This window comes from Oncorhynchus keta, chromosome 28, assembly GCF_023373465.1.
Source record: "Oncorhynchus keta strain PuntledgeMale-10-30-2019 chromosome 28, Oket_V2, whole genome shotgun sequence".
Lineage (NCBI taxonomy): Eukaryota > Metazoa > Chordata > Actinopteri > Salmoniformes > Salmonidae > Oncorhynchus > Oncorhynchus keta.
Genome location: NC_068448.1, coordinates 65,794,451 through 65,817,184, shown reverse-complemented (window position 1 = coordinate 65,817,184; position 22,734 = coordinate 65,794,451). Strand labels below are relative to the sequence as shown.

Here is a 22,734-nt window from a genome sequence, read left to right as displayed (position 1 = left end):
CAGTATGGTGTACCGGCCTCACAACAACAAAATACGCAGAACCATGTCAGCCCAGTACCTCCACGTCTGCTTCACCTGCATTATCGTCTGAGACCAACCAACCGGACCGCTGAAACTTGGTTTGCGCAACCTGAATTTCATCACAAAATGTCAAATCGTCTCAAGGAAGCTCATCTGCGTGCTTGCCCTAACTCGCATTGTAACTAACTAAAGTTGGTAGTTGTTCACTGACACGCTGAAGAATTGTGCTCATCATGGATGATTCTAAGTTTCACCTGTACCAGGCAGGTGTCGTGTATGGTGTGGGCGAGCGGTTTGCTGATGTCAATGTTATGAACAGTGTGCCCCTGCGGCTATGGTATGGGCAGGCATAAGATACAACACAATTGCATTTTATCGATGGTAGTTTGAAGAGATCCTGAGGCCCATTGCTGTGCCATTCATCTGCCACTGCCATGTTTCAGCATGATAATGCATGGCCCCATGTTGCAAGGATCTGCACACAATTCCTGGAAGCTGAAAATGTCCCAGTTTCTCATGGCCTACAAACTCGCCAGTCACCCATTGGGATTCTCTGGCTCGACATGTGTTTGTGTTCCCATCAATATCTAGAAACTTCACACAGCCATTGAGGAGTAGGAGAAAGAACATTTATACTCCTAATTTTTGTAAAAGTATTTTTAAGGTATCTGACCATGTGAAATCCATAAATTTAAGGCCTAATGGATTGATTTTAATTGACGGTAAACCTTATGAACTAAGTAAAATCTTGGTTAGACTGTGTTTATTTTTGTTCAGTGTATCAATTTGATCCCTGGCATCTGACACATCCTGTAATGTGGATTTGTCTTCAATTTGCTGGGTCTGGTAAGTAGAATGCTGTAGTCTTTGATAGAGGAAGCCTCACTGTTGACTGCTTAACCTTTTAGCTTTTAGGGCAGTTTGCTAAAGCTGTTTTGAGGAACTTGTACAGGCTGGGTTTGATACCTGACACCCAGTGAAGTACTCACACTGCTGCTTCCTCTGCCCTTCTGGTCTGGCCCATTGCCCAGACTAGAGTACACTGCAACAGAGGCAAAGCACTGCAGATACCAGTGTTCAGGGATCAGCTAAGACTCCATGACTGAACGGCAGTGTCTGGGTTTGAGCCAGGATGACGCCCTGTCCCTGCAGGGGCCTGTATGGCTGTTGAGCCACACTGCCTGAATGCCTGCCACTGCAGTGTGAAGAGAACTCATTCATTCTCTTCACACAATGTATACTCACGCATACAATTGTACACATCTGTATGCTCTCAGAAACCTGAACAATGAGTCAGATCAATCTAACACTAGACTAATGCATATAGAATAATTAGGTAAAGGAATGAAATGTAAGGTTGGTGTGTTTAGGTCACTCAGTAAGCATTTTGGCAACAATACAGACCCATTACATCAGTAAAGCCATGACCCTGCTGTTGTAGTGTCAATCGGATTAATGCAGGTGCTTAACAGGGCTCAAGACTGGGGGGCCCAATATGAAGCTAAAAAGGAAATATATAGTATACATTATAGCCTGGGTGGTTTGAGCCTTGAATACTGATTGGTGTGACAACTTTTTTTATTCTAATTACATTGGTAACCAGTTTATCATCTCAATAAGGTACCTGAGGGGTTTGTGGTATGGCCAATATACCACGGCTAACGGCTGTAACCAGGCACTCTGCATTGCGTGTAAGAACAGCCCTTAGCCGTAGAGTATTGGCCAAATACCTACCACAACCCTTATTGCTTAACTTTTGACTGGTAGTGTATATAGTTAACACCTACTCATTCAAGGGTTTTTACTATTTTCTACATTGTGCAATAATAGTGAAGACATTACAACTATGAAATAACACTCATGGAATCATGTAGTAACCACTAGTGTTACATTTGTTTAAATAGATTTTGTGTGAGATCCTTCAAATAGCCAATCTATGACTTGATGACAGCTTTGCACACTTTACATTCTCTCAACCAGCTTCACCTGGAATGTTTTTCCAACAGTCTAGAAGGAGTTCCCACATATGCTGAGCACTTTTTGGCTGCTTTTCCTTCACTTTGCGGTCCATCTCATCCCAAGACATCTCAATTTGGTTGAGGTCGGCAGATGCATCACTCCTTGGTCAAATAGCCCTTACACAGCCTGGAGGTGTGTCGGGTCATTGTCCTGTTGAAAAGCAAATGATAGTCCCACTAAGCCCAAACCAGATGGGAGGGTGTATCGCTGCGGAGGGCTGTTCTAGCCATGCTGGTTAAGTGTGCCTTGAATTCTAAATATAGCAGTGTCACCAGCAAAGCACCCCCACACCATAACACCACCATCTCTATGCTTTACGGTGGGAAATACACATGCAGAGATCATCCGTTCACCCACACGTCTCACAAAGACACTGGTTTGAACCATAAATCTCCAATTTGGACTCATCAGACCAAAGGACAAATTTTCACAGGTCGAATGTCCATTGCTCATGTTTCTTGGCCCAAGCAAGTCTTATTATTGGTGTCCTTGAGTAGTGGTTCACGTAGTCTCAACAGTGGATGTTTAGATGTTACCTGAACTCTGAAGCATTCATTTGGGCTGTAAACTCAACTTATTCTCTGGGTCTTCCATTCCTTTGGGGGTCCTCATGAGAGCCAGTTTCATCGTAGCGTTTGATGGTTTTTGCGATTATATGTGATATAACTTTCCGTTTTGACTGACCATGTTTTAAAGTAATGATGGACTGTTTCCCTTAGCTTATTTGAGTGTTTCATGCCATAATATGGACGTTTAAATTATTTTTTTAACCTTTATTTAACTAGGCAAGTCAGTTAAGAACAAATTCTTATTTACAATGACTGCCTAGGAACAGTGGGTTAACTGCCTGTTCAGGGGCAGAACGACAGATTTGTATCTTGTCAGCTCTGGGATTTGAACTTGCAACCTTCCGCTCTAATCACTAAGCTACCCTGCCGCCTCTTGGTCTTTCACCAGATAGCCCTATCTTCTGTATACCCCCTACTTTGTCACAACACAACTGATTGGCTCATCATTAAGATTGAAAGAAATTCCACAGATTTACTTTTAACAAGGCACACCTGTTAATTGAAATGCATTCCAGGTGACTACCTCATGAAGCTGGTTGAGTGAATGCCAAGAGTGCAAAGCTGTCATCAAGTCAAAATGTGCTTACTTTGAAGAATCTCAAATATAAAATGCATTGTGATTTGTTTAACACTATTTTTGGGGGGGTTACGACATGATTCTATGTGTTATTTCATAGTTTGATGTCTTCACTATTATTCTACAATGTAGAAAATATAAATAAATTAAAAACAAACACTTGAATGAGTAGGTGTTCTAAAACGTTTGACCGGTAGTATATAGACACACATATGTGGATTCAGCTATTTCAGCCACACCCATTGCTGACAGGTATAACATCAAGCACAAAGCCATGCAATCTCATTAGACAAACATTGGCAGGAGAATGGCCTTACTGAAGATCTCCGTGACTTTCAACGTGGCACCTTCATAGGATCCGACCTTCACAGCAAGTCAGTTTGTCAAATTTCTACCCTGCTTGAGCTACCCTTGTCAACTGTAAGTGCTGTTATTGTGAAGTGGAAATGTCTAGAAGCAACAGCTCAGCCGTGAAGTGGTAGGCCCCACAAGCTCACAGAAGAGGACCGCTGAATGGTGTAGAGCATAAAACAAGACTGTTCTCAGTTGCAACACTGACAAACGAGTTCCAAACTGCCTTTGGAAGCAACATCAGCAGAAAAACTGGAGTTTTTTGAAAGGGGTTTCCATGGCCGGGCAGCTGCACACAAGCCTAAGATCACCACGCACAATGCCAAGCGTCGTCTGGAGTGGTGTAAAGCTCACCGCCATTGGACTCTGGGGCAGTGGAAAAATGTTCTCTGGAGTGACGAATCACGCTTCACCATCTGGCAGTCTGACGGATGAATCTGGGTTTGGCTGATGCCAGGAGAACGCTACCTACCCCAATGCATAGTGCCAACTGTAAAGTTAGGTGGAAGAGGAATAATGGTCTGGTGCTGTTTTTCATGGTTCGGGCTAGGCCCCTGAGTTCCGGTGAAGGGAAATCTTAATGCTACAGCATACAATTCTGTGCTTCCAACTCTTAACAGTTTGAGGAAGGCCCTTTCCTGTTTCAGCATGACAATGCCCCTGTGCGCGAAGCGAGGACCATGCAGAAATGCTTTGTCAATTGGTGTGGAAGAACTTGATTGGCCTGCACAGAGCTCTGACCTCAACCCCATCAAACAGCTTCGGGATGAATTTGAATGCAGACTGCAAGCCAGGCCTAATCACCCAACATCAGTGCCCGACCTAACTAAAGCTCTTGTGGCTGAATGGAAGAAAATCTATGCAGATGTGTGGAGGCTGTTATAGCAGCAAAGGGTGGACCAACTCCATATAATATCTGTAATTTTGGAATGAGATGTTTGACGAGCAGGTGACCACATACGGTTTTTGGGCGGAAAAATACTAAATATATACTACATACTGTGTACGCTACCTGACTAAAAGTTTGTGGACACCTGCTTGTTGAACATATCATTCCAAAATAATGGGATGAAATAATGAATGCACAAGAATTGGCGGGAGACAGCTGTGCCATATCTTTGCCACACTCCTCCCCTTGTTGCAACATTTAAATATTATACTCAAGACACATTATCTTCTAGAATCTAGGTGCTTTTCACTGACAGCCGCAACTCAATCAGCTAGACCTATTGCCAGAGGCAGTTTGGAACTCTGTAGTGAATGTTGCAACCGAGAACAGACGATTTTTACATGTTACGTGCGTCAGCGGTCCCGTTCTGTGAGTTTGTGTGGCCTACCACTTTGTGACTGAGACATTGTTTCTCCTGGATGTTTCCACATCACAATAACACTTACAGTTGACCGACCGGGGCAGCTCCAGCAGGGCAGTAATCTGACGAACTGACTTGTTGGAAAGGTGGCATCTTATGACGGTGCCAGGTTAAAAGTCACTGCGCTCTTAAGTAAGGCCAGCCTACTGTCACAGTGTGTTCGATTATATATAACTTAGCAACGGGTGTGGCTGAAATAGCCGAATCCACTTATTTGAAGGGGTGTCAAAAGACTTGTGTACGTACGGTCATGGCCAAAAGTTTTGAATGACAAATATTAATTTCCACAAAGTTTGCTGCTTCAGTGTCTTTAGATATTTTTGTCAGGTGTTAGTATGGAATACTGAAGTATAATTACAAGCATTTCATAAGTGTCTTAGGCTTTTATTGACAATTACATGAAGTTGATGCAGAGAGTCAATATTTGCGGAGTTGACCCTTCTTTTTCAAGACCTCTGCAATCCGGCCTGGCATGCTGTTAATTCACTTCTGGGCCACATCCTGACTGATGGCAGCCCATTCTTCTTGCATAATCAATGCTTGGAGTTTGTCAGAATTTGTGGGGTTTTGTTTGTTCACCCGCCTCTGGAGGATTGACCACAAGTTCTCAATGGGATTAAGGTCCGGGGAGTTTCCTGCCCATAGACCCAAAATATTGATGTTTTGTTCCCCGAGCCACTTAGTTATCACTTTTGCCTTATGGCAGGGTGCTCCATCATGCTGGAAAAGGCATTGTTTGTCACCAAACTGTTCCTGGATGGTTGGGAGAAGTTGCTCTCGGAGGACGTGTTGGTTCCATTCTTTATTCATGGCTGTGTTCTTAGGCAAAATTGTAAGTGAGCCCACTCCATTGGCTGAGAAGCAACCCCACACATGAATGGTCTCAGGATGATTTACTGTTGGCATGACACAGGACTGATGGTAGCGCTCACCTTGTCTTCTCCGGACAAGCTTTTTTCAGGATGCCCCAAACAATCAGAAAGGGGATTCATCAGAGGAAATTACTTTACCCCAGTCCTCAGTAGTCCAAACCCTGTACCTTTTGCAGAATATCAGTCTGTCCCTGATGTTGTTCCTGGAGAGACGTGGCTTCTTTGCTGACCTTCTTGACACCAGGCCATCCTCAGTCTTTGCCTCACTGTGCGTGCAGATGCACTCACACCCGCCTGCTGCCATTCCTGAGCAAGCTCTGTACTGGTAGTGCCCCGAAGCTGAATCAACTTTAGGAGACGGTCCTGGCACTTGCTGGACTTTCTTGGGTGCCCTGAAGCCTTCTACACAACAATTGAACCGTATTCCTTAACTTCTTGCGTCGAGCCATCCCGGATCCGGTATCGTGACTACAGCCTCAAGCTCATTACCATAACGCAAAGTTAACTATTCATGAAAATTGCAAATTAAATGAAATTAATCTATTTGCTCTCAAGCTTAGCCTTTTGTTAACAACACTGTCATCTCAGATTTTCAAAAATATGCTTCTCTACCATAGCAAACTAGCATTTAGCGTTAGCATTAGCAGGCCACATTTTCACAAAAACCAGCAAAAACATTCAATAAATAATTTACCTTTGAAGAACTTCGGATGTTTTCAATGAGGAGACTCAGTTAGATAGCAAATGTCCAGTTTTTCCTGAAAGATTTTTTGTGCAGGAGAAATCGGTCCGTTTGGTGCATCACATTTGGCTACCCAAAAAAAACGAAAATTCAGTTATCCAAACGCCAAACTTTTTTCCAAATTAACTCCATAATATCGACTGAAACATGGTAAACGTTGTTTAGAATCAATCCTCACGGTGTTTTTCACATATCTCTTCAATGATGTATCGTTCCTGGAAGTATCCTTCTCCTTCTGTATTGAAAGGTAAATTGAATGCCACTGGGAATTACGAACCAATTTAGACAAAGGCCACCAGACGGCCCCCTGGCAAATGTAGTCTCTTATGGCCAATCTTCCAATGATATGCCTACAAATACGCCACAATGCTGCAGACATCTTGGATGAACGGCGAACGGCAGAGCGCATAAGCTCGTTCCCAGCATATTCACAGCCATATAAGGAGACGTTAGTAAACACAGCGTCAAAAATCCTGTTCATTTCCTGTTAGAAGTTGCATCTTGGTTTTGCCTGTCGCATTAGTTCTGGGGCACGCACAGATAATATCTTTGCAGTTTTGGAGACGTGAGAGTTTTGTCTTTCCAAGGCTGTCAATTCCATGCATAGTCGAGCATCTTTTCGTCACAAAATATCGCACTTAAAACAGGCACGTCTTTTTATCCAATAATGACATAGCGCACCCATAGACGCAAGAAGTTAAAGTTCTTGATGATCCGATAAATGGTTGATTTAGGTGCAATATCCTTGCCTGTGAAGCCCTTTTTGTGCAAAGCAATGATGAAGGCACGTGTTTCCTTGTTGGTAACCATGGTTGACAGAGGAAGAACAATGATTCCAAGCACCACCCTCCCTTTGAAGCTTCCAGTCTGTTGTTCGAACTCAATCAGCATGGCAGAGTGATCACCATCCTTGTCCTCGTCAACACTCACACCTGTGTTAACGGGAGAATCACTGACATAACGTCAACTGGTCCTTCTGTAGCAGGGCTGAAATGTAGTGGAAATGTTATTTGGGGATTCAGTTCATTTGCATTTATCTGATCACTCTTCATAACATTCTGGAGTATATGCAAATTGCCAAAATATAACCTGAGGCAGCAGACTTTGTGAAAATTAACATTTATGTCATTCTCAACTTTTGGCCACGACTGTAATATACTGTATCTGCCAAAATAAACAAAACACCAACATAAAGTGGTGTTCGGCCACCACGACTTGCCAGTTTGAATGCCCCTTGGCATAGATTCTACATGTGGGCCTAAACCATGCCAGGAAAATGCACCCCACGCCATAATATATACTTTATATCCCTAGTTTACTCAAGTATTTACTTTATTTTGGCAGTTACCGGTATGCCTAGAGTTGTATTGTGGCTATAGGCATAATCCATAGAAGGGTTTTGTAACCTCTTACCCTGGTAATTTGACTATTAAACTCTAGGGGTACAGTAGCAATGGATGCCAGTCCTGACTTGGAATGGGAACTGCCATCTATGGGTTATATTTCAATGGTTGGTTGCAGCTGTCTTTGTGTTTTGAAGATTTCAAAATAGTAAAAAATGAAGCCCTGGGGCCTATGATTTCTTAACCTGGCCCTGCTGTTAATGATTCTCCAGTCTGGGTGAGTGCTGTCTGGCTGCTCTTTGGACCCAATTTGGCCTTTGGAGTGGATTTTTTTTTTAAGGCAATGCCATCACTACCAATAACCAGTGAAAGCCTCTATTTTCCTCACTAATAGTATATTAGTAGATTTGTCACAATAGATATGCAAAGTTAAAATATAGTATCTCATTCATGGTAATTGATAATGGTCAATTTCACATCTATAAAACACGAGTGATTTATGAATAAAGAAATGAAATGTATGGAATAGTATTTAATCCATTACAAGTGTACTGCAGAATAGTGAAAATGGAATTGTATAACGGTCCCCCAACTGACGGCCCGCGGGTGGTTTTCTTTGCCTGCCCCCCCCCGCAAGCTTTCTGAGCGCAAAAATATTACGATTATTATGGGTTGGACATAAAAGACGTTTAGGAAGAAAAAAAACACCAGGAAATCAGTTCCAAGTGATTTTAATTCAATAAATCTTGTAATAATGAGTAACGATTACGTGGCTATATACACAGGTTACCAGTTCAATGTGTTTTTGATGTTTTAATGTAACCTTTATTTATCTAGGCAAGTCAGTTAAACTTCTTCAGGATCGGTGGGTCCCCTGGGGGACGGTTGAGCTAACATATGCGATTAGCATGAGGTTGTAAGTAACAAGAATATTTCCCAGGACATAGACATATCTGCTATTGGCAGAAAGTTTAAATTCATGTTTATCTAACTGCACTGTCCAATTTACAGTATATATTATGGTGAAATAAAAACCATGCTATTGTTTGAGAGTGTGCACATTTGTGAACATGAAAAGTTATTAAGAAAAATTCTTATTTACAATGACTGCCTACCCCGGCCAAACTCGGACGACGCTGGGCCGATTGTGCGCCACCCTATGGGACTCCCAATTACGGCCGGGTGTGATACAGCATGGATTCAAGCCAAGGACTGTTTTTTTAATCCACTTCTTGCACTGTGATGCAGTGCCTTAGACTGCTGCACCACTCAGGAGCCCAATATGAGGTAATTGAGGTTGCTATGTACATATAACTAGGAATAAAGTGACTTGACAACAATATGGATAATAAACAGTAGTTGCAGCGTATGTGCCAGGGTCGTAATTATAATATATATTGGGGGAGGGTATATTGGGGGAGGGACACCCCCCCCGGGAGGGACACCCCCCCCCACACACACACACACACACAGAATTCAAATATCCCCCCCCAATATATTGATATAAAGAATTTGCTACGACGGAACCACGCACCGCCATCCGGAAGGAATAATCATTGGCAAATGTAATCATTACTAAACTTAACAAATTGCCATTATTATTACTACCGGTTCTAATGTTACGGTGTACTGCAGTTCTGCGTGTGGTTTGTCCAAGTAGTTTTGCCGTTGCTCGACTGCTGTGGGTCGGTACAATCAATGTCAAACATGTGTATTAAACATTTGAAAACAAGAATGTAATATGAGTGTAATGTAGTCTATATCACTCGATTGTGATAGTTTTAATGTCAACACGTCGTTTTGCGCTGGAACGGTAATTGTGGAAATAATATTTTGCTAAAAAGTGTCAATATTTGCATGGAGTGGAAACAAACGTTTTTGGTGAAAACGGGCCGATTTGCGAGTGCTAATCAATCAACCACCACTAACGTTAGTTATCATAGCTAAATTACCTGGAAAATTCATTAGCCACACATTCACCAGGGACCAACAGGTGCTCACGGGCGTATTCAATTTATGTTAATGTATTTATTAGATTATATTTGTCAGAAATCCCAAGTGAAGTCTGTAATCATTTATGTTGCGCAGCATGTGTAATTTATGTAGACAGTAGTAGCTTTAATTTATTGCATATTAGTATAGTGTACTGTATAGCTGTACTTGCTTATGATAAATATAATTATTAGTGTTTGATTAAAGTGCAAGCAGTTTCATTACAGCCAGCTTTCAGTCACAGTGAGTGTCATCATGAGCAAGAGGAAGGGTGGCAGTGACATTCATCAGATTTTTGGGCAGTCAGAATTTTTTACATTTTTATTTAACCAGGTAGGCCAGTTGAGAACAAATTCTCATTTACAACTGTGACCTGGCCAAGATAAAGCAAAGCAGTGTGACAGAAACAACACAGTTACACATAAACAAACGTACAGTCAATAACGCAATAGAAAATCTATGTACAGTGTGTGCAAATGTAGAAGATTAGGGAGGTACGGCAATAAATAGGCCATAGAGGTGAAATAATTACAATTTAGCATTAACACTGGAGTGATAGATGTGCAGATGATGATGTGCAAGTAGAGATACTGGGGTGCAAAAGAGAAAGAGGATAAGTAACAATATCGGGATGAGGTAGTTGGGTGTGCCATTTAAAGATTGCCTGTGTAGAGGTACAGTGATTGGTAAACTGCTCTGACAGCTGATGCTTAAAGTTAGAGAGGGAGATGTAAGACTCCAGCTTCAGTGATTTTTTGCAATTCGTTCCAGTCATTGGCAGCAGAGAACTGGAAGGAAAGGTGGCCAAAGGAAGTGTTGGCTTTGAGGGTGGCCAGTGGATAATACCTGCTGGAGCGGTGCTATGGGTGGGCATTGCTATGGTGACCAGTGAGCTGAGAAGGCGGGGCTTTACCTAGCAAATACTTATAGATGACCTGGAGCCAGTGGGTTTTGCGACGAATATATAGTGAGGGCCAGCCAACGAGAGCATACGGGTCGCAGTGGTGGGTAGTATATGGGGCCTTGGTGACAAAACGGAATGCATTGTGATAGACTATTTTATTTTTATTTCACCTTTATTTAACCAGGTTGGCCAGTTGAGACCAAGTTCTCATTTACAACTGCGACCTGGCCAAGATAAAGCAAAGCAGTGTGACACAAACAAGACAGAGTTACACATGGAATAAACAAATGTACAGTCAATAACACACTAGAAATGTCTATATGCAGTGTGTGCAAATTAAGTAAGATTCGGGATGTAGGGCAATAAATTGGCCATAGTGGTGAAAGTATTACAATTTAGCAATTAAACACTGGAGTGATAGATTAGCAGGAGATGAATGTGCAAGTAGAGATACTGGGTTGCAAAGGAAAAAAATACATAACAATATAGGGATGAGGTAGTTGGGTGGGCTGTTTACAGATGGGCTATGTGCAGAATGCAATGATTTGTAAGCTGCTCTGACAGCTGATGCTTAAAGTTAGTGAGGGAGATATGAGTCTCCAGCTTCAGTACTTTTGCAATTCTTTCCAATCATTGACAGCAGAGAACTGGAAGGAAAGGCGGCCAAAGCAGGAGTTGGCTTTGGGGGTGACTAGTGAAATATACCTGCTGGAGCGCGTGCTACGGGTGGGTGCTGCTATGGTGACCAGTGAGCTGAGATTAGGTGGGGCTTTACCTAGCAAAGACTTATAGATGACCTGTATCCAGTGGGTTTGGTGACGAATATGAAGCGAGGGCCAGCCAATGAGAGCATACATGTCGCAGTGGTAGGTAGTATATGGGGCTTTGGTGACAAAATAGATGGCACTGTGATAGACTGCATCCAATTTGCTGAGTAGAGTGTAAATGACATTGCCGAAGTCATGGATCGGTAGGATACTCAAAGTTTTACGAAAGAAGAATAAGTTGTGAGGAAATGAGTACCAGTCAGATGATAGAAGTCTACAGTAGTACAAGAGATGAGTCAATGTTTCTTGATATAATAATCATTGCCATTCAGATCAGAAATGGTTAGTAATCCATTCCTGAACATCATGGCAAGAAACACCACTTGTTTACTGATAGTATTTCTTTCATGTTCACTCTGGTGCGTTCAGAGTAATGAGGATGAGAATGCCAACAGGGCAGGGAAAGCAGGTGACATGGAGGTGAGTGAGAAAAGGAGTAAATATTGATGGTTAAGACAGTTGATGGTTAAGAATAATGACATAACAGCTGTCTAATCCTAATGTTAATTTAAACATATATTCCTCTAAGTATGACTTCTCATGTGTATTTCAGATAATACAATCAAGCAGTTTTATGAAGATGGTTGGGGGTGTGAAGTACTTGGTGCAGCAAGGTCAGGCTTTTTGAGGCGTTGATAAGGAAAGTGGGAATTCCAGCAGAGGGCGATGCAGAGCTGACCACCTGGTTGAAAGGTCACTTTGATTTCACCAGTCCCCAAATGCAAAACTACATTTTGAAGCTGGCGGGCAATATAATCGTCAAAGAAATTCTGTCGGAAATAACATCAATGCCAGTGGTTCAGTTCGCACTTATCATTGATGGCACCCAGGATATATCAGGAGTTGATCAGGAGTCAATATGTTTGAATGCACCCAGGATATATATCAGGAGTTGATCAGGGGTCAATATTAGAGGTCGACCGATTATGATTTTTCACCGCCGCTACCGATTATTGGAGGACCCAAAAAAGCCTATACCGATTGGCCGATTTTTATGTGTGTGTGTGGGGGTGTGTGTGTGTAATGACAATTACAACAATACAGAATGAACAATGAATAATTATTTTAACTTAATATAATACATAAATAAAATCTATTTCGTCTTAAATAAATAATGAAACATGCTCAATTTGGTTAAAATAATGCAAAAACAATGTTGGAGAAGAAAGTAAAAGTGCAATATGTGCCATGTAAAAAAAAGCTAACGTTTAAGTTCCTTGCTCAGAACATATGAAAGCTGGTGGTTCAATATTCCCAGTTCTTCAATATTCCCAGTTAAGACGTTTTAGGTTGTAGTTATGGGAATTATGACGCGTCAAATATTTCTCTCTATACCATTTGTATTTCATATACCTTTGACTATTGGATGTTCTAATAGGCACTTTAGTATTGCCAGCCTTATCTCAGGAGTTGATAGGCGTGAAGTCATGAACAGTGCTGTGATTCAAGCATTGCTAAGAGCTGCTGGCAAACACAGTAAAGTTTGAATTAATGTTTACGAGCCTGCTGCTGCCTACCACCACTCAGTCAGACTGCTCTATCAAATATCAAATCATAGACGTAATTATAATATAATAATTACAGAAATATGAGCCTTTGGTCATTAATATGGTCAAATCTGGAAATGATAATTCCGAAAGCAAAACGTTTATTCTTTCAGTGAAATACGGAACTGTTCTGTATTTTATCGAACGGGTGACAACCCTAAGTCTAAATATTGCTTTTACATTGCACAACCTTCAATGTTATGTAATTAGTTTGCAATTACAACGAAATTGCAACGAAATACTTATTTTCCACCATAATTTGCAAATAAATTCATAAAAAATCCTACAATGTGATTTTCTGGATTTTTTTTCTTCTCATTTTGTCTGTCATAGTTAACGTGTACCCATGATGAAAATTACAGGCCTCTCTCATCTTTTTAAGTGGGAGAACTTGCACAATTGGTGGCTGACTAAATACTTTTTTTGCCACACTGTACCTTCCACAACCATAAGACCCACTAATAAGTTAATCAAAATAGTTGTACCTGCTTTTTTTGCAATAATCACTGATCTGGCTTTCAGGTTTGTCTATAAAAATGCAATTTTTGTTACAGATTTAACCAGAACCATTCATAATGCACATTCTCTAATAATGTAGCAAGCATTATAGAAAATTAACACAGTATCATAAACAATTCTCTCAAACACAAGCCCAGGTGCTAGTGAGTAGCTAATATTTATATTTCATGTTCAGCCAACTTGGATCTAGGTACAATTTCACAAGCTCTGAATTCAGCTAGCAAGGCAAAACAGTTCAATTGTTATGAACACAACCTTCTGTCCGTCTCCAACTGTTTGAACAGCATGTTGTTAGCCTGTCCACTATGTTCAGATGTTTATATCAAGTGGCTTACCTTATTTCTCAGAATGAGAACGAGTTGCCAATTCCTTTATAATTGTTTTTTTGCTTATTGCACATTTATAAAAGACTAAACAGCTAGTATAACTATCTTTATTTGACTAAAATGCTGCTAGTGATATCTGGTACCATAATGGTACCATGGTACCATTCAGAATGAATGTTCATTGGTACAGCTGTTTTAGTATATTCTGCTCTGCTTGAATTTTGAGGAGTTGAAACATAAACAGGATATGGTTTCGAAAGTTCAACTTCTCTTCTATTACAGTAAAATAATGTCTCCATGTGTTTCGGTGTCCATATTAGAGGTCGGCCGATTAATCGGAATGGCCGATTTAATTAGGGCAGATTTTCAAGCTTTCATAACAATCGGAAATCTGTATTTTTGGGCGGCGATTAAAGGAAAAAAAATGTATACCTTTATTTAACTAGGCAAGTCAGTTAAGAACACATACTTATTTTCAATAATGGCCTAGGAATGGTGGGTTAACTGCCTTGTTCAGGGGCAGAACGACAGATTTTCACCTTGTCAGCTCGGGGGATCCAATCTTGCAACCTTACAGTTAACTAGTCCAATGCTATAACCACCTGCCTCTCGTTGCACTCCACAAGGAGACTGCCTGTTATGTGAATGCAGTAGAAGCCAAGGTAAGTTGCTAGCTAGCATTAAACTTATCTTGTAAAAAACAATCAATCATAATCACTAGTTCTAACTACACATGGTTGATGATATTACTAGTTTATCTAGCGTGTCCTGCGTTGCATATAATCGATACAATGCTGGGATTGATTTCAAACAGCACTTTCTTGCATTTTGCCAGCAGCTCTTCGCAAGCACAGTGCTGTTTATAACTTCAAGCCTATCAGCCTAATGGCTGGTGTAACCGATGTGAAATGGCTAGCTAGTTAGCGGGGTGCGCGCTAATATCGTTTCAAATGTCACTCGCTCTGAGACTTGGGAGTAGTTGTTCCCCTTGCTCTGCATGGGCCGCGGCTTTTGTGGAGCGATGGGTAATGCTGCTTCGAGTGTGGCTGTTGTCGATGTGTTCCTGGTTCGAGCCCAGGTAGGGGCGAGGAGAGGGACGGAAGCTATACTGTTACACTGGCAATACTATAGTGCCTATAAGAACATCCAATAGTCAAATGTATATGAAATACATATGGTATAGAGAGAAATAGTCCTATAAATACTATATTAACTACAACCTAAAACCTCTTACCTTGGAATATTGAAGTCTCATGAACCACCAACTTTCATATGTTCTCATGTTCTGAGCAAGGAACTCAAACGTTAGCTTTTTTACATGACACATATTGCACTTTTACTTCTCCAACACTTTGTTTTTGCATTATTTAAACCAAATTGAACATGTTTCATTATTTATTTGAGGCTAAATAGATTTTTATTGATGTATTATATTAAGTTAAAATAAGTGTTCATTCAGTATTGTTGTAATTGTCATTATTACATACATTTAAAAAAATCTGCCAATTAATCGGTATCAGCTTTTTTTGGTCCTCCAATAACCGGTATCGGTATCGGCGCTGAAAGATCATAATCGGTCGACCTCTAGTCCATATGCCCGATTCTGTTGGACCAAACCTGAAATGCGAATAGTGAGTTGAAACCGTTTGTCATAGAGGAATAAGTGATCACCCATCTTTGTTGTTGTGAGTGATAGGGGGAGGGGCTTGGGTGAAAGAGGAAAATTGAAATCTCTCCAAAATAAGCACAATGCGCTTATTTTGAACCTTAACTTGTCACCTGCCTTCCCGCCATTGGGAAAACGACTCACATAGGGAGTTAGGGCGGAGACATGAGCATTATATACTGATTTCTGGTGTAAATGGGAAGCTATTCAGACCCCTTTTTAAAATGTTTTTACGGTACAGCCTTATTTTAAAATTGATGAAGTCGTTTTTCCCCTCTCAATCTACACACAATACCCCATAATGACGAAGCAAAAACTTTTTTTTAGAAATTGGTGAAAATGTTTAACTTTAAAAAAAAAACTTAAATATCACATTTAAATAAGTATTCATCCCCTTTACTCAGTACTTTGTTTAAGCACCTTTGGCAGTGATTACAGCCTTGACTCTTCTCGGGTAGGACACTACATTTCTCCGTTCATCTTTCCCTCGATCCTGACAAGTCTCCCAGTCCCTGCCGCTGAAAAACATCCAAACAGCATGCTTCACCGTAGGGATGGTGCCAGGATTCCTCCAGATGTGGCATTCAGGCTGAAGAGTTCAATCTTGGTTTCATCAGACCAGAGAATCTTGTTTCTCTGGTCTGAGAGTCCTTTAGGTGCCTTTTGGCAAATTCCAAGTAGGCTGTCATGTGCCTTTTACTGAGGAGTTGCGTCTGTCTGGCAACTCTACCAAGAAGGCCTGATTTGGTGGAGTGCTGCAGAGATGATTGTCCTCCCATCTCCACAGAGGAACTCTGTCAGAGTGACCATCAGGTTCTTGGTCACCTCCCTGACCAAGGCCCTTCTCCGATTGCTCAGTTTGGCCGGGCAGCCAGCTCAAGGAATGATGAATGCCACTTAGATGGTGGGGACCTTCAATGCTGCAGAAATGTTTCAGTACCCTTCCCCAGATCTGTGCCTCGACACAATCTTGTCTCGGAGCTCTACGGACAATTCCTTCGACCTCGTGGCTTGGTTTTTGACATGCACTGTCAACTGTGGGACCTTATATAGACGTGTGTGCCTTTCCAAATCATGTCCAATCAATTGAATTTACCACATGTGGACTCCAATCACGTTGTAGAAACATCTCAAGGACGATCAATGGAAACAGGACGCACCTGAGCTCAATGTTGAGTCTCATAGCAAAGGGTCTGAATACTTGTGTAAATAAGGTATTTGTGTTTTTTTTTATGTGCAAAAATGTCTAAAATCTGTTTTTGCTTTGTCATCATGGGCTATTGTGTGTAGATTGATAATTCATTCAAATATTGAATCCATCTGAGAATAAGGCTGTAACGTAAAAAAATGTGGAAAAAGTCAAGGGTCTGAATACTTTCCGAATGCAGTGTACATCGCCCAGTCCTATAATGCAGTCAAGATGCTCTCAATGGTGCAGCTGTTTAACTTTTTGAGGATCCGAGGGCCCATGTCAAATCTTTTCAGCCTCCTGAGGGGGAAGGCTTTGTTTTGCCCTCTTGACATCTGTGTTGGTGTATGGGTACCGTGATCAATCCTTAGTGATGTGGACACCGTGGAACTTTAAGCTCTCGACCTGCTCCACTACAGTTTGTCGACGTGAATGAGGGTGTGCTCGGCCCTACGTTTTCTGTAGTCCATGATTAGCTCCTTTGTCTTGCTGACGTTGAGGGATAGAATCATTAGCTGAAGCAGAAGAAACAGACTGTGGTCAAGAGCACCAAGAAGGGGGTTCACACTGGACCTGACCCACCCTGTGGAGTACAGTATCCTGGACTCTGTCAACTTCGTAAGTTACCGGCACCGCTTCACCGGACACCATAGGGCTACTGCCCATGGCCTTCATCATTAAACAGGCTAGGGATATTATGCTTTATCATTGTGTAATGTTTGTCTAACTCTGTGTGTGGATTATGGTAACATTCCCTAGCTGACTAGGGTTCCCTTCCCTAGTCACTACTCTTTCCAACAGGAAACCTTTCTCAACGAGAGGGTATAGGTCAATGGCAAGACAGGAAATCTGGAAAATGTAGTCGAGATCAACCTTCTGAAAAACAAGCTCCACGTCACAGAACCAGCTTTCCAAGAGGTAAGCTATTGGTGTCGATAGTCTACTACTACTAATAACTCCATTGAGTGTGCCTTTTTTTTAACTAGGAGTAGGTTTGAGGAACTCCCTGGCCTCAACCCTTTAGGACAGGTCTGAGGTGTACTCCTCCCCTTCTTTGACATCAAACTCCTCCTCTCCCATTGGTCCACAGGTACCTGAAGAAGAACAACCTCCGTGATTGGTTGAGAGTCGTGTTGTCAGACAAGGAGACTTACGAGCTGAGATACTTCCAGATCAGCCAGGAAAAGGACAATGACGAGTAGAGCCAAGCTCCGCCCACCTGCCCCAGCATGCAGGACTGGAGACTGGCCAGTCCATCACACTTGTCACTTGTTTGTGAGAGGGAAAGTCTTCTGTGAGAAACATTTGTATTTGTCAGTGGATAGACTGTAAACTTCAGTGTGTCATCATGTCTCTAGTTTTGATGGGAGAATAAATTAGATCAACAAAACAGCCCTGGTGTGTTCTGCTTGAATATTTTGTGGGTGCATGACTGTTTCAATGAAGTATGAAGTTCAGTGAGAAATGATTGTCACAGAACTTCTCAGATGACTATCATAGGTGTAATTCCCAGTATGTCCACCTGATGTCACCAGACGCTGTGTTACTGCATCCTGCCCTGCTGTTATATTGTTATAGTCATCTGAGATAGTGCGAATCAGGACCGCTAATGGCAATGCTGGCTAAACTGGAAGGTTTACAATGTAAAATAAATAACCTCACTGCTGCTCTACTCTATGAAGATGGAGTATGTGATTATCATACTATAAGCAGAGCACAAACCCTACCATACCATCTTTGCTTTACCAGACCCCAGTGTAGATGCTTTCAGTTCACTATAACTCAAACAAATCTTTCTAACCAGCAAACTGTTTGTAGCAGCACTCTGTATAAGGTATGTTGAACTGAGTCCGATTCAGAACCGCAGGTGGTTTTCCTGTTGTCCCATTGCTGCCAAGATACTTTTGTATATATAGTGTATGTAGACACCCTTTCACATTAGCACACAGCCATGCAGTCAACATAGAGAAACATTGGCAGTAGATGGCCTTACTGAAGAGCTCAGTGACTTTCAAAGTGGCACTGTCATAGGATGCCACCTTTCCGAGAAGTCAGTTTGCCAATTTCAGCCCTGCTAGAGCTGCCCCGGTCAACTGTAAGTGCTGTTATGATGACGTGGAAAAGTATAAGAGTAGCAACACAGCTCAGACGCAAAGTGGTAGGCCACACAAGCTCACAGAACGGGACCGCTGAAGCGCAAAGCGCATAAAAATGGCAACACTCACTACTGAGTTCCAAACTGCCTCTGGAAGCAACTTCAGCACAATAACTGTTTGTCGGAGCTTCATGAAATGGGTTTCCATGGCCGAGCAGCTACACAGAGGCCTAAGATCACCATGCGCAATGCCAAGCGTCGGCTGGAGTGGTGTAAAGCTCGCACCATCTGGCAGTCCAACAGACGAATCTGGGTTTGGTTAATGCCAGAAGAACACTATGTGCCCCCATGCATAGTGTCAACTGTAAATTTTAGAGTAGGAATAATGGTCTGGGACAGTTTTTTTATGGTTCGGGCTAAGCCCCTTGGTTCCAGTGTGGGGAAATCTTAACTCTACAGGACAACGATATTCTAGAAGGTTCTGTGCTTCCAACTTTGTGGCACCTGTTTTGGGAAGGTCCTTTCCTGATTTCAACATGACAATGTCTCTGTCCATAAAGAGAGGTCCATACATAATTGGTTTGTCGAGATCGATGTGGAAGAACTTGATTGGCCTGCACAGAGCCCTGAACGCAACCCTATCGAACATCTTTGGGATGAATTGGAACGGAGACTGGGAGCCAGGCCAAATCGCCCAACATCATTGCCCGACCTCACTAATGCTCTTGTGGCTGAATGGAAGCAAGTCCCTGCAGCAACGTTCCAACATCTAGTGGAAAGCTTTCCCCGAAGAGTGGAGGCTGTTATACAGCAAAGGGGCGACCAATTAATGCCCATGGTTTTTGGCCATGTAGTTTATGATCTGGACAAAACGGTGAGAAGCTCCCCTTCTCCGTTCCTCTTCACTATGTGGTAGCAGTTCGCCCCTCTATCCTTTATAGTTCGCCCCTCTATCCTTTTAGTGTTCCATATGTTAGATTGGCAGTGAATTTTATTAAGCTGTTGTGTTATATAATCGTCTACCTTGGCTGATGTGTCAGAATGTCAGTAAATGCTTTATATTCCCAGGAGCAGAGCAATGTTTTCCTGGGACTGATCCCACCCTTTCATCTGTGAGAGTGTGTATATGTGCGTGTGTACATGTGTTAGTGATCTTTGTCGTGTTGGAGACTAGTGTGTGGAACCGTTCACAGTAACAGCTTGTTTTGAGGCGACCTGGGTTCGATACCTGGTTAGTTGTGTGTGTGGATGCATGGGTGTATCTGGTCCTGCTTCCCACTCGCTGATCTGCTCTCTCATCTGCTGTGGACAAAACACACCGCCTCAGGAATGCCCATTTCACCCTGCAACTTCCCACTAGCGTGTGTCCATCTGTAATAGTGAAAGGCTACACACCCCTTGTGTAACAGAGTAAGAACCTATATCCTGTTGTATTTGTGGAAGTTTGCCCAAATTAGTTAGTTTCACAAATTCAATTAATGTTATTGAGTTCCTGTTAAAATATATCTATAGTTTAATTGATTTATATTGACATGTTTAATTAAGGCCTAATTGACTAACATCCTATCCTGTGGTTGGTTGACGATATTGCACCCCATCTTCTCTATTATTTTTGCGCACCATTTTCTGGAATTAATGGTCGATCGGAAGTCCTTCTCCACTCCTTGCCCAGTTAAAAGCAATTTTTAAAAATATATAATTCCGTCCAAACTGTCAGGATTTGTATTAACAAATGTACAACGTATTAACATGTAGTTTGTCATAATAGGAAAGTGTATTTTAGTTTCATGCTAACTTGTTAGCTATGCTAGCGCTTGTCCTGTTAGATATGTCAGAAATATTAGAGACAGGAGGAGTTATAAATCCCAGTTGCAAATGAATGGAGGAACAACGTTATAACGTCCCACCCAGCAGACTGTCGACCAATCGCCTTCACGTAGTCATTCGGCGTTACGCAATCCATTTTCAAAGTCAGGGTACGAGTTGATTAACTTGCCTATACTACTCGAATGTACGTAATATTACGATTCTAAAGACATACAATATTACAGATAGAACGTTAATTATGTGACATTTTTTAAAATATTAGTAATGTTGTACTTATTGTCGACGAAATTCATTTTAATGTTGGGTTTTTGATCTAGCGCCCCCTTGTCCCAGAATGCACCGCGTGGCCCATTGGGGTAGCATGTGCAACGTACACAATGGGCGTTCATACGATTCCAGCGAAGTTCCCCATCTCTTCAAAAGTATTTCGGGCCATGTACACTGTTAGCTAGCATGTTTCCTGCTCACCATACGTGCTACCTTGACCCAGACCAGCTGTTTCGTCAACCTGTTTCTCTCTCTCACTGGCTGCAGTCCAAATACGTTATTTTTACCTTATTTTTTGTATCTCTCTCGCTCTCTCCCACTACCGCACCTACTGTTACGACCTCTGAATCACAGATAGAACAATGAGACAGATATTTCACCAGATGTGCCTTATTTAAAAGTGATGTTGTTTCAGTCCCATATGTCATGTCTTTCTGGAATGGCCTTTTAAGTAATATTCATTGGAAAAACGTTTGGTCTCTCTCTGAAGTTTCTTCTAACTAATACATTAAAACAAGTTTCTTATAAATTAATTCCACAAGTGCTACCATACTAAACATTATCTTGAAAAGTTTAAACAAAAATAGACATTGATGTTTCTTGTACCTTCTGTAATGAACAACCGGAGACTGCTTTTATTGTTTATTTTGGTATTGCTCTTATACCCGGAAGCTATGGCAAGATACAGTATCTGTAGATTGTTTTAGATCATATACATGCACATTTTGCTCTCTACTTGAAAAATGTTATTTTTTTATTTTATTTTTTTACAAAGTATAGTTAGTGTATGCAAAGCCTTTCTTCTTAATCAATTTCATTGTTATTTTAGCTACATTCCATATTATAAATGTAAATTAAATAAACCTCAGTTAATTTTTTTTGAGAATGAAAAGGAACAATATATAAACAATTTCTTCTCATAACAAAAAAGCAATCAAAACTTTGAATGTTTTACATTTTTACAAGGTCTTAATATAATGTATTGTCTTTATTCCCCTGTTTGTATACTGTTTGTATAATCTGTTGTGTACTCTGTTTGTTTTTGTATATGATATATTTTGAATTGATTTACCAAAAAATATTATAATAATTATTCAACGGATTTGTAAATGAGAAGCATCCAGTTGGTGTTTCCATTCACTACTAGTGATGGGCATTCCGGCTCTTTTCAGTTAGCCGGCTCGTTCGGCTCAGCTCACCAAAAAGAGACTGCACTTTTGGCTCCCAAATGGCTCTTTAAAAAATATATGTTTTGTATTTTTTCAAGTCAAACAGTTTGCAATAGTTTGACTATGATTGGTGTTAAAACAATTCCAATTAAATTATTAAGTGAAATAATACTCTACCTTAACCACAATGTATTTATGAAAAAGAATGTTTGCTATGAAAAAGAATGCTATTAAACATTTGCATTTATAGTACAACTTTTTAATGTAAAGAATAACTGTCTCATACAGTTGTTGAACAAGTGATTTTGAAAGGGTTTTCCTGCTTGGAATTGTGTACATTGGATTTAGGCTCTCCCTCACGCATCTTTGGTTCATTGGTTGACACTGCGTGTCTGATTAACAGTAACAACAGGTGAGGCTGTTAGTCTGAGCAGACAGTCAGAACGAATGTGTGCGCTTGAGCATTTAGGCCTATATTATTATTTAATTTTTTTTGTTCTTTGAATTAGTTAATCCTATAATTTTTTTTTGATTATTCATAT

General features: G+C 41.2%; 1 pseudogene; it reads left to right on the top strand.

Moving 5' to 3' along the window:
- Nucleotides 1–1,119: 1,119 nt before the first annotated feature.
- Nucleotides 1,120–18,088, top strand: LOC118361179 (60S ribosomal protein L22-like 1; annotated as a pseudogene).
- Nucleotides 18,089–22,734: the final 4,646 nt, after the last annotated feature.